At 37.3% G+C, this 12,579-nt stretch overlaps 1 protein-coding gene across 3 annotated transcripts in view; it reads left to right on the top strand.

Annotated features, from left to right (window-relative positions):
- grid2 (glutamate receptor, ionotropic, delta 2) overlaps positions 1 to 12,579 on the top strand; it is a 595,344-nt gene that overhangs the window by 433,677 nt on the left and 149,088 nt on the right. The gene's annotated exons all lie outside the window — the stretch shown is intronic.

Raw genomic sequence — 12,579 nt, 5'->3', positions numbered from 1 at the left:
ACTGCTGGAAGATGAAGTGTGATAATAGGTACATTTTAGTTCTCTAGAGGAATTTTTGCTTAGACACCTAGCTCTGTAATTCCGCTACTTACAGGAATGCGTTTTGCCATTCTGTTGCCGTTTCCTTTTTTTGATTGATTTTATTATCCTTAGTTTTATTAGTTCTGTTAGAGATGCGATGATAGGGTTGGTGACAGCCATGTGGAGCTCAGCAGCTTCAGTTAACTTTAAAATGCAGTCTCATCTCTCAGGTGTTGTAATATGGGTTCAGACCATGCGCCGTGGCATAATAGTCAGTGGTGTTTCATCAGTTTTGTAATGGCTTTAGTACTATTTCCCAAGAGTTGCCAAACTGAGCAGGACTGACTACAGAACTACAGACTTCTGCACATGGGCAAAGACTAGAGTTAGCATTTTCTCCCTGCATGTAAGGTTATCTGTTCCTGGCATCTGGATTGATGTGATGTTGGGCCACATTGCAGACTCCTATGTCTAAATGTCTAAAGTGGTTTATCAGTTTCACATTATAGATAGCATTCAAAATCCAAAATGTTATGTGGCAGTGTCTGCAGGTTTTTCTATTCATAGGAGAAATACATAAGCATGTATCTGGGCAGTTAACAGTTCCCAGCTTGATTTTGCAGCAGAATTCATTTACATCTGAGAACATTTACATTTACAGTATTAGTTATGAGTACTCTTTTCTTGACATTGTTTATTGTTGAAGAGCTCATGACCACATAATTAAATATCTTCATTAACTTACATTCTGAGGTTTATTTATGGAGTCGTAGAGCTGTGTCTGCCTTCATCTATGGTATAGTAAAGAGTGCACTAATGGGGGGTTTCAGAGCTGGTGACCAAATGGGAGATTCATTTTCTTGCAGAAGGTGCCATACGGCTTTTAAAAGAAATACAGCTAGAAAACAGTTCTTTCTATGACCTGAATAGGCCCAGTAAGACACATTTATTGTGAGCAAATATGTAAATTGATATGTTAATTATGTTAAATATGTTCATTTATTTAAGAACAGAAAAAGTAAAAAAACAAAACGATGTGAAGTCTCCAGTAGATTTCAATGACAGTGCAGTGCTGAGCAGAGCAGCAAAGGGAAGTACTGTACCGAATTCCAGGGATCAATGGAATACCTTGTCTGTTTAATTACAATACTGTACATATATTGTGTAGAAAACAAAATTCTGAAATAACAACACACAAACCATTCAAGCATTAAGCGTCCCCTGTGCCCCTAAAATTCAGATGAAAAGATCTAATTCAGCAGCCGATAAAATGAATCTGACCATCGGACTAACTAAGGGCTTTCCCACAGCCTATCGTTCCCACATCTCACATTGTTTTATTATTAATTTATAGGGCTGATGCTTTTATCCAAAGTGCCCCACATTTACCCTGATTAATACAGCAGGCCATCTAAGTGGAACACACTGAGTGAAGTACTCACAGGCACAACAGCAGCACCCACGCACACACACAGGCCTCCTGTCCAAAGCACTAGCCACTACTCCACAATTTGAGTGTGTAAGTACAGTCTATTTCCAGACCCAGCATACCATATTGTCTTTCTTTAGCTGCACTTAACTTAATGGGAGTTTATAGTTCTCCTGCATTGGCACAGCATTATGAGATCACCAAGAAGGTCAAAAAGTGGAATAATATGTTGACCGATAGGAAAGACCATATCAAGACCACGACCTGGCTAAAGGGAGAAGCTGGATGAAGGAATAAGGGTCTTACAATTAGGTTAGCACCTAATGGGTGTAATGGCAAAAGGCTGTTGCAATAAAATCTAATCAGGTTTTTGTTGACCTCATAATGCAGAATCTGAGGAGAGAAACTGGCTAAAAAAAGGTGACATTTAAGTTTGTGTATTTTCCTCTAAATATAAGAATATCAAAGCAGCACACACATTATACAGCATATTTTATGTGATTTGTGTACCCTAATAAAACCATGGCATAAAAGTAAGAGTCTCAGCATTGATCTTTGTAGAAGGGGTCATGTGCCTTCAGAGTTGAAAGTGTTCATTGTTAATCTGACAGCTTTCCTGAGCACAGAATTTGTCACACTAATGAAATACATAAAAATAATGTTTCTTCTGTCGTTTAGAAATCTATGACAAATCGTTGAGCCTTACAGCACAAACCTGCCAGGTTCAGTGTTCTAATTACAGTTTAAAGTTCTAAGTCTATAAATGAGCTGTCTCCTGGGATGGCTGCATGTTCCTTTGTATTAACTACTGCTAGCATCATGTCTGCAGGAAATTGATTAATTTGGAATAGAAGGAAAACGTGCAAATGTCAGACTGCTTTTTCTGATAATTATTTTTTTTTATTTGAAACTTGCATAATGTAGCTGCAATGTTGGAGGGAAATACTGTATAATCTTCATATTACATTTTCCAGAAAATGTCTACATCCATACAAAATGCCCAGAATAATGATGGTAATGCTGTTACTGACCAATCTAGTTATGTGTATTGACATGTACACACTTTATTGTCAGTTTACTGTAGATCAAAAACAAGAGTCAAAAGGGGCTCTGTCTCTTTCCCATTAGTTATATATATATTTTTTCATGTACTTTTGACAATACAACATTTTAAGCTAGTTTTGTAATAAGGGATTTTTAGAAGCAGTTTGTGCAATGTTTTTGCATGACAAGATTTTAATTCAAACTTTGTGATAGCTGCATGACCAGGCAGTTATCCTTCAGTGCTTATATGGGTTAAGGTCCAAGAAGTACACAGCACTTCAATTTATTAGACAGGAAAGGAAATATATTTTATGTATAAGACTGATTTTCATAACATCTTGAAAGCGTTTTTAATGGAGGCAGGTGAGACCTGCCTATATTGGGAGTATTAATGGGTGTTTGCACTATTGAGTGCACTTGGCGAAAGAAAGGCTGGTTTGGTACTTTTAATCATAACGCTGATGCAGCAAGCCTGGGAATGTAAAGAGAATAGCTTCTGGCTTGTCTTTGTCTTCATCTGAGTTTTGAACCTTCTCCCAGTAGAATGTATTTGAGTTTAATTTCAACAAGGTTTTCCAATAGTGTTTTTTTTTTTTTATTGAATGCTCTGGAAAAGTTTCTGTGGAGACTTTCTATTCTAAATAGGATAGTTTAAGAGTAAAAGAGGCATTCTATTTAGTGTAAAACTTGAAAGTTTTACTCTATACTGTACTGTATATCCATCAGGAAATGGTATAGTGTACTATGACATTCAGCCATGACTGGATCAAATTAACTTAAGGAAGGCTTAAAAAAAGAGAGATCATCATGCACACACATCTTGTGTGTTTGGCTATGGATAGCAAACTGTTTACAAGTTTAATCTCAGTCCTTTCCCGAAGGATACCAGAGAGTCCGCATCAATAGAAGGTCTGTGGTGTTGACATTATGTTTGACAATTCATGTATCTGTATGCCTTTGCTTCATTGCTGAGCTTTAAGTAGGGTTGGGTCAATGCAACCCTACAATGTATATCAGTTCTCTTTCTTGTGTTGTAATGTAATTAAAATTTTAGGTTCTTTTATCTTTCTTGTTTTGGCATTGTACTGAGAACACAGATTATTTTAGATTGAATGTGATGTAAGGATGAAGCTGTCTAAGAGTGTAAAGTTCTAACATTACTTCCCTGCATTTAAATTGTGCCTTTTTATTTGTTATCCAAGCATCCTGATGGCCTGTGTATTTGCATCCCGACATATTCTAATTAAGGCCAGTGATCAAATGTTCCTTTTGTCTGGCTTGCTCACTGCACCACAACTCTTCCCTGCTTGAACCACCATGGTAATCTCTCACCGGGACACACTCCCGCCCACGCCAGAGCTGCCGCCCACCTCACAAGTGTGAATGGGTGCCCACTCACTCCGAACTCCATCTGGGGAAAGGGCATGGCCCAAAGCAAGACACCAAAACCAATACACCATGCAGGGGGGGTGAAGGATCTCTCTCGGCCATCTTTCTGAATGGTCCTCAAAGGGACTGAAAAAGTCAACTCTGTGGATTTCCTCAATTAGCAACTACCAAACGAGCTGGATGACTCTTCAGGGGTTCACCCTCGGCCCACGCCGCCAATTACAACGCATGATTGCTACGCTGTGACTCATGACCGGGGCGAGCAAGCTGGAGTTTTAAAGTCAAGGAATAATCAGCAACCGTTTCGAAAACTCAGTCCCTAGTTAAATTCTAGCAGACAGTACCTGTGACAGATTCAACTGGATAAATAGAATCATGCAAAGTATGGTTTTCAGGTGTTTGTTTTTAGATCTGATCTAAAGTCAAGAAGTATTGTTAAATTCTCTTCATCTACATTTTCCTGTTTCTTGTGCATCCGAAAGTAATTTTTCTGTCACGTTTTGTGTACATAGTGTATTTTATGGTGTATCATTTGTTGGTGTGACTTCTTTAAAAAAGAAATTGGGCTTGGCCATGTTCTCCATGTAAACAACATTTTATTTTCTTTTGCAGAGACTTTTAAAAAACAGGCTTAATCATCCTTTAATTAATGAATTAATCAGGAAAGCTCGTTAAGCCTTACTGTCATACTTGATGGGTCATCAAGGGAGGCATAACAATGAAAGCAGCAAGCCACTGCTAAACCATTACATTGCATTTACCATCGCATTATCAATTAGCAAGCACACGGTAGGTGTCCGCTGCTGAAGACCAGAGGGTAAAGTCACTCTGTTTGTGCCTGCAGATTTATAATCTCATAATGAATTTTTTAATCTCCTTCACTGCCTTCTTTTAAAAATTAACTGTTCACCCCCATCTTCTTGTACAACCTATAGATCTGAGTGAAACAGAGGTCATTACATTCAGGCATTTGTTCTATCCATTTCACATCTGGATATGTTTAACTCCAGTCACGCTCAAACACAGATCTGTGTTTTCCAATGAGATGCTTGTTTGATTTGGATTCAAACCCCCTCCCCCCATATAAAAGGAGGTAAACATTTAAAAACATGGGAGAGTTTAGAAATGGCCATTCTGCCCATCTATCTTGTATGGTTGTTTGCAGCTGTTCAATCCCTTTGATGTAATCCTTGCATTATTTTAGGACGTAAATAGGACAGAAAATGATTTTCAAAGCTTCTGTAGTGATTCAGACTGGCTGAAACTCATGTTTATTTCATCTTAATGTAGTTGTAGCAGCAGTTGTTCTTAAGCTCTTAATGTACCTGAACATTTTAATACATGCAGGGTGAATTTCTATTTCATCGATGTGTCTACTTTTTTCTCCCGTATATTTACATGTCTAAATGACCCACATAGAAGTCTAAACAGCCACCTACTGCGATTAGGCATACAGTAACATCTAATGCATAGCAGAATGAAATTGATTTTAAAGAAACAGTGGTTAAATACATATATTCATATGCTGTATATGAAAGTCCTTCTTAGGCAGTTGTTTATGCTTTAATTATTTTGCAAAATATTGGTACCTGAGATTCATCCATCCATTTTCAAATAGTTACTCAGTCCAATACAGGGTTGAAAATGGGGACACATACATAAACCACTTTTGAATATTGTGCTGCAAGCTATTTGGAATATCCCAAAGATATTGTGAGACTCTTAAGAATTTAACAACCATAGACATATTGCAAATGAGAGGAGGCTCTTAATCTCAGTTCCTCATTTGAAATCTAGTGAACTAATAATCTAAGAATCCTTTCAAGATATTTTCTTAAGGGCATAAGATTTCAAAATCATGTCTAGGGAACTTCTTCAATACTGTTACAACTCTGTGCAGAGACGTGTCTTGCGTTTTCTGTTCTGAACAGTCCAAAACTTAATTTCCATTTCTGTTCCTTGGTTCATGTGTCACTGTTGATTTTATGTGCGGATATTAGAAAGGTTAGAAAACAAGAGGATATAATTCATCCCATCTAGCCCATTGGGTAGCTAGTAATTAATAGATCCCAGGATCTCATCTACCCATTTCTTGAAGGAAGCCAGGGTATCAGCTTCAACAACATTGCTAGTACTATTCAGATCTTCATACAGTATATTAGCACTAAAATTAGGAGTCTTGGATTTAAATGGAAGATATTGAAGTTCTGATGTTCATGACTACTTCAAATTGTAATGACTGCACATTTAAAAGTAACAAAATATGAAAACTGCGGGAGGGTCTGAATATGCCCGCAAGCCAATGTGTGTATACTGTATATCATATGAAGAGGTAGGAAGAAGGCTCATCCACACATAAAGAAGGGTCCAGGTTTAAAACATAACATTGTTTCTCTTTTCTTTTCCTTTCAGCATGGAATAAACGCTTACCTGTTCCTTTGCAGCCTATGCATGTTGATTCAGCTACCTACATGAACTATATATATCATATGCACAATATATATATATATCAACATATATATAATCTATCTACCACATCAAATCATACTATTAAACTGTATTATTTATCTCCTTCTATGTGAAAGGACCCAGATGCCTTTCAAATTGTAAGAAAGGTTTGTGCAGGTGTTTCCCTACAACAAGACAAAATAAGGTTTTTTTTACTGTATAATATAAACAAGTATACTTTTCATTGACTGATGCAACTGTGAAACCAAACCACCCACACACTGTGAAGTGTCAAACCACCACACAAGTAGTTAAAAATATTGTAAAGGCTAGTAGGACGTTTTGTGAGAGTGAATGCTACCCAGGCAGGTCAGACAGTTTGATCACCATATTGGATTTTTCACATAATTTGACAAATTTTCAAAAGTGTTCTCTGAAACTGCACACAAATTTAAATATGATGTGACCCACGAATGCATTGATTCATCAAATGGTCTACAGTAGCTACTGTACCATATTGGCATACAATCAAAGCTTTCTCTAAAGAGACATGGCCAGTAGGAATGATATTTCCTAAAGTTGGACTAGGAGAGGTTCCCTTTGAAAATCATTCAACACAACTTCATACATTAATAAACCTGACTGCTTCAAGCTTATCCAATTTCAGGTGTGTTTATTATGAATATCTTTGAGTACAGTATGCTGTGACATAGTGTATTTCTACAGTAGAATGTTGTACATTCATGAATACTCAAGAGGAATAGTAGTCAATGGGAAATATGGCCTTCATCTGAGTAAAGCTGATTTGTCACAACATTAGTTTTGTGCAGGTTTCAGCTTACATATCATGTACTTAAATGCAGGGGCAATGTGAACATAGCACATAGTATGAGAGGACTATGGAGGTGGTAAGGAATGGTGTACCAAAACCAGGCTGGAACCACATTTTCAAGATGTATAAGGTATTAGAGTTCATTCTGTTTCCAAATGTCTTTCACAATTAAATAATGAATGCAAATGAGGAGCTGTGCAGGTCTGATTGATGCAAGCAGACCTTGCAGGAGGGTGCTGATAGAATTAGTGTCAGTAAGCAATAAATAGAAGACAGATTATTTCAACAGATCAGTTGTAACAGCACATGCCAATTTTGCTGGTCAAATGTTTGTTAGTTTTTTTGTGTGGTGGTAAATTTAAATATATCTGTTAAAAATGTTTTTCTCATTCTATGTGCTGAGAGACATTAAAAATTAAACAATTTGTTTTTGGTTCAATTTAAAAATTACATTGAAAGCTCATGTAATGCACTGAAGAGATATGAAGCTAATTACCTCTATTTGCCAAGTGCATTTTATGTACAAGGAATTTACTGTGGTGTACTTGATCCTGCAAAAAATATTCTACATATACCACATACAAACAAGACGAATATTATAATATTAAACTAATATAATTTCATAACGACAGTGCGCATATAACTAGGTTTTCTGATTAAACAAAAAGACAGCCCTAGGAAAGAATTCAGATTCAGATTTTTTCTCTGATAGATCATGGATCCACATTCACTTTTCTGCAAACCATTCAAGCTGTTAAGTCTCACTCTGCCTCTCTCATATGCATTCTTTCTCTCCCTCTCTCTATCAGTATCTAGTATCTCCCCCCTTCTCTCTCCGTTCACATTTGTTATATCTTCAACTACAGGCCTGTAATGGCTTTAGGCCAAAGGGATGATGGGTAAATTTGTGCCTGTGGGGCCAAGATGAATGTGGCAGCAGATTCTACATCTTGTTAGTGTGTTTTGGCTAGGATTGTGGTTGCCATTCAGATGTGGAGTTTTTTGTTTTACTTTTTCAAAACAGCAAAGCAATCTCCAAATAAATGACAGCAAGATGACTGCTAGAATCAAAATGAGCAAAGAAGAAAGCTGGAGTTCAAATACATTGCTTGGGGCAGAGCAGTTGTTCTCAGCCCTAGGGCTGGAGGAACACAGTTCTTCTAGTTTTTGTTCCAGCTGAGTCATTAATCACAGAGTAATTGATTTCAGTTTTCTGTTTGGGATATATTTGTAAATTTGCTTTCAGCTCATAATAGGTCAGATGGCATTTGTATCAACCTTGTACCAATTCTCAAATTTCATAACTGTCCTTATTCAAGGTTGCTGCTTGAAATGTAACCACCTGGACCTCTGGAGAAGGGAAAAAATGCTCATTGTGGGTGTGTCTGAAACAGTGTCTTTTCCACCATGAGCTTCTCTGATGCAGCGTCATTCCCATCTGTGGGTGTTTCTGATACAGCATAATTCCTTTCTGTAGGTTTCTGAAACAGCGTCATTCCCACCAGTGGGCCTGTCTGAAACACTGTTGTTCCCACCTGTGGGCATTTCTGAAACACTGTCATTCCCACCTGTGGGCATCTGAAACACTGCCGTTCCCACCTGTGGGCGTCTGAAACACTGTCATTCCCACCAGTGGGCGTTTCGGATACGGTGTCATTCCCACCAGTGGGCCTGTCTGAAACACTGTCATTCCCACCAGTGGGCGTTTCTGATACAGTGTCATTCCCACCTGTGGGCGTCTGAAACACTGTCATTCCCACCAGTGGGCGTTTCTGATACAGTGTCATTCCCACCTGTGGGAGGTTCTGCTAACAGGTTAGATCTGCCCTTACATCCCATTGATGTTCTTAGGCACTAAATCATGCACGTTCAGGAAGATCGTACTGTTTTTTTTTACTAGGAGTGCCTGAACTTTTAAAACATATCAAACCTGTCAACATTTTGAAAAAAATCAAGGCCACAGACTGTTCTCTAGGATAGAAACCTATCTCCTGATGCCATGGTGATCTTGCTTGTGTAGCAAAAAGTGTCTTCAGAAAGGGCATTAAACTACTTTTATTGGTGCCTCTGAGCCTGAACATGAAGAGATTCATTTATAGCAGCATCTTACTTTTCACATCTAATTTGCACAAATCTGAAAACAATAAGAGAAGGAATTCCTTTGTTGGAGAACCTTGCAGCCTACAAGCAATGGAGAGTAATAGCTGGTGACAGATCAGCTGTATTCCAGTAATTCCTTTTCCCAGCTTTATTCAGGCACATGACCTTAAAGTCTCAGTACACAGTGGCACCAACCGAGCACCCTGGTCCTCCGATCCATCCTTACAAATTGTGATTGGCAGTCAAAACCGCAGCAGCTAGGGACAGTTTAAGTGCTGTCACGTCCTTTTAAGAGATGTCAAGGCACCCATTTTAGGTATGACAATCTATTCATTTTGTAGTGGTAGTAACTTACACGGTTATAGTGGTGTGAGCTTTTTCTTTGCTTGAACAGTCTATTGTGAACTGTGTGTTTGATGTTAATATTTTAAGATGTGGAAAATCCTGTTTTCTTTTATACAGCTTAGTCTTTGTATTTGGCATTCCACCTCAAACAAGATAGTACTGAGGGTAGTACAAAAATATTAATTAAAGTTGTATAGGAGGCCAGAGAGTTCATTATCTGGGGAACAGCATTAAAGCCATTCAGTATCTGCAATGGCTGGGTAAGGGGATGGATTTCAGATATCAGTTCTGAACACTGAACATATTAAAGTTCTTTCCTGAAACTTTTAGTCTACCCACTGCCAAACATACAGACATCTAGTTATATTTGTAAGTTAAAGGTTATTAGCATGACAATGTTTCACTTTAAAAGCTCTTAGATTTCCTGCACTATAAATACAATCCTTCCTCTCCTACCTTTCAGATGCTGTGATTTAAAATGAATGTATAAAATAATAATATTTTTAAAGTATACTAAACGAGTAATATTGTAATAAGGGACCTAATAATCATCCATGATTGCATATATTACTTTAATAAAATGTATAGTTTTCTATAATGTAAGAACATGCTTCTCATCTAGAAAATCCTTCGTTTCTGCAGGTCAACAAATAAAACTGTGTGTGTGATTTTAGATAGCTCTGTAAATATGATACATTCAGAGGAAATGTCATTTCTGTGTGCTGAAGTCTGTAAAACTGGAAAAAGCTAACAGATTGCACATGCTTCCGTAAACCTCTTATTAATATGCATTCAGAGACTGTTCTAACCCATAGAAGTGCTCTCCTGGTGTATTTTGCTCTGGGTATGTAAATGACAGAAGGCCATTAAAAGTAATGTGGGTGTCCTCAACAGAAGAAAGATTAGGCTCTGGGCTACATGTAGGTACACAAATGATGAATTGCTCAAATTACAAGAGCAGAGCCCACTAGCTGAGTGATCTATTGTTGAGCAGAGTGAATGCATTTGTGCAAGTTAGCATAAATAGCAGTTAGGTTTACATCATCTTAGGCAATGATTTTTCTTCAGTTTTATTCTGAAGGAGAATAAGGTTGGTTACATAGAGATAGGTGCTAACGTCTGAACTAAAGGGATTAGAAAAAAAGGGGGTAGGTGTTAGTGACCTACTCCCAGACAGAGTGTGAAGTGTAAAATTAATCTTGTTTCATGAGGGATATTAATTATCCCATGGCTCAGTGTTAGCAGTTTGGAAAGAGGAAAAAAAATCTAACAAAAACTGAAAGCAGGTGAATGAAAAAAATATCAGACTTTTCCTTTCCCTTTTTTTTCTTGTGGATGAATTAAATGAGTTATGTGGGCAGTTTGCCATCAATTTCATCCATAGAGAAAATTGAAGCAGGAGTATTACCTCTTATAAAGACAAGGTAGATTATAAAGAATAGTTAGGTGTCCCTAAAGTATGAGTGTCATTCCCTTTTCTTTTCTTTGAAAGCTTTAATGGTTTACTGTCATTTCACAAATCACAGCCCAAAGTTCTTTATTAAAACCTTCATTAAAAAATTATAAAATTATTATTCAAACTTGACTTCTCACATACATACAAAATGCTCTCACACTCTCCATTTTACATCTCACATACACAGAAAACGCTCTCACGTTCACTAGTTTTACCTCTCACATACACACAAAAAGCTCCCACTTTCACTAGTTTTACCTTGCACATGCACATAAAACACTCATGTGAACGTGAAAGACAAAACTAGTGAATATGAGTGCATTTTATGTGTACAGTATGTGAGAGGTAAAACTAACAAATGTGAGAACGTTTTGTGTAAGTGAGAGGAAAGATGGAGAGTGTGAAAGCATTTTACGTGTGAGAGGTGAATTATGGCCCAATGTAGGCGGTCCGTCTAAATGGCACAATGTGATTGGCTGGGAAAATGTATCAACAAATTTTCTCATTTTCTCCTGTGCTCCAAGATGAGGAAAGAAATCAACCTCAACTACAACAAGCGGTAGCTATAATTAATAACATCTTAGCCACACCAGAAGCAATGGCTTCATTGTCATCGGCTACGATGCCCGCGATGAGTTTATTTATTTCGACGTAATGGTGGCCATGCCAAAGCTGAGATGGGAACGTTAGCACCAGTATCAGCTCGGAGGCAGTCTGTACGATACGAAACCCAAAGAAACTTCTGGAGTTGTGCATCAGCATCGAAAAAAAGGTCATTAACAGTCCATAAAAAGATGTTATGAGCATTTTGTGAGAGGAATGTGTGTGTGTGAGAGGTAAAGTTTGAATAATGACCTAAACAGCACCTCATAAATTAACCCTTTTGGTAGTAGTTAATTGAACTAAGGATCTCAAGTCATTTCTTGAAAGACTCCAAGGTATCGGCTTCAACAATATGGTTGGATAGCTTGTTCCATACTTCCCTTTGCGTAAAGAGGTGCCACCTTTTCTAAGTCTTAGCTTTTAAATTATTTTGTATTTTCTATAAAACAATCTCATGTAACATTTCAGCACAAAGCTTTCTTCAGGAGGAATTGAAAATAGTATTGTAACATGTTTAAATAACATCATGATTCACATTTTATTTAAAGCTGTACATGAAAATTGTATTAAAGTCTCTAATTATTTAACCAGTGTCAATTGTGCCTAAACCCTACTAAATCTGAATAATGGGTGCAAACAATATTCCCAATTGCTACAGTTCTCAAAAAAGGTTTAGATGATAATTAGATATTTGTATACAACAACACATCACATTTTTTATAAATGTATAGCAGTTAGAGTTATAACTCTAATCAATTCAGATAGCACTCCCAGTCCCTGATAAATAATAATAAGTTGTGGTATGGGATTTTAAACTATTGTATCTAAGATTATTGTTTTTCTCGTTGCCATTTTGTATTTTCCCTTGTGCTAGCTCTGTACTAAACTCCTCATCCTGTAAACAGCACAACA

The sequence above is a fragment of the Lepisosteus oculatus genome, chromosome 3, assembly GCF_040954835.1.
Source record: "Lepisosteus oculatus isolate fLepOcu1 chromosome 3, fLepOcu1.hap2, whole genome shotgun sequence".
Classification (NCBI taxonomy): Eukaryota; Metazoa; Chordata; class Actinopteri; order Semionotiformes; family Lepisosteidae; genus Lepisosteus; species Lepisosteus oculatus.
This window is presented reverse-complemented; position numbering and strand designations above follow the sequence as displayed.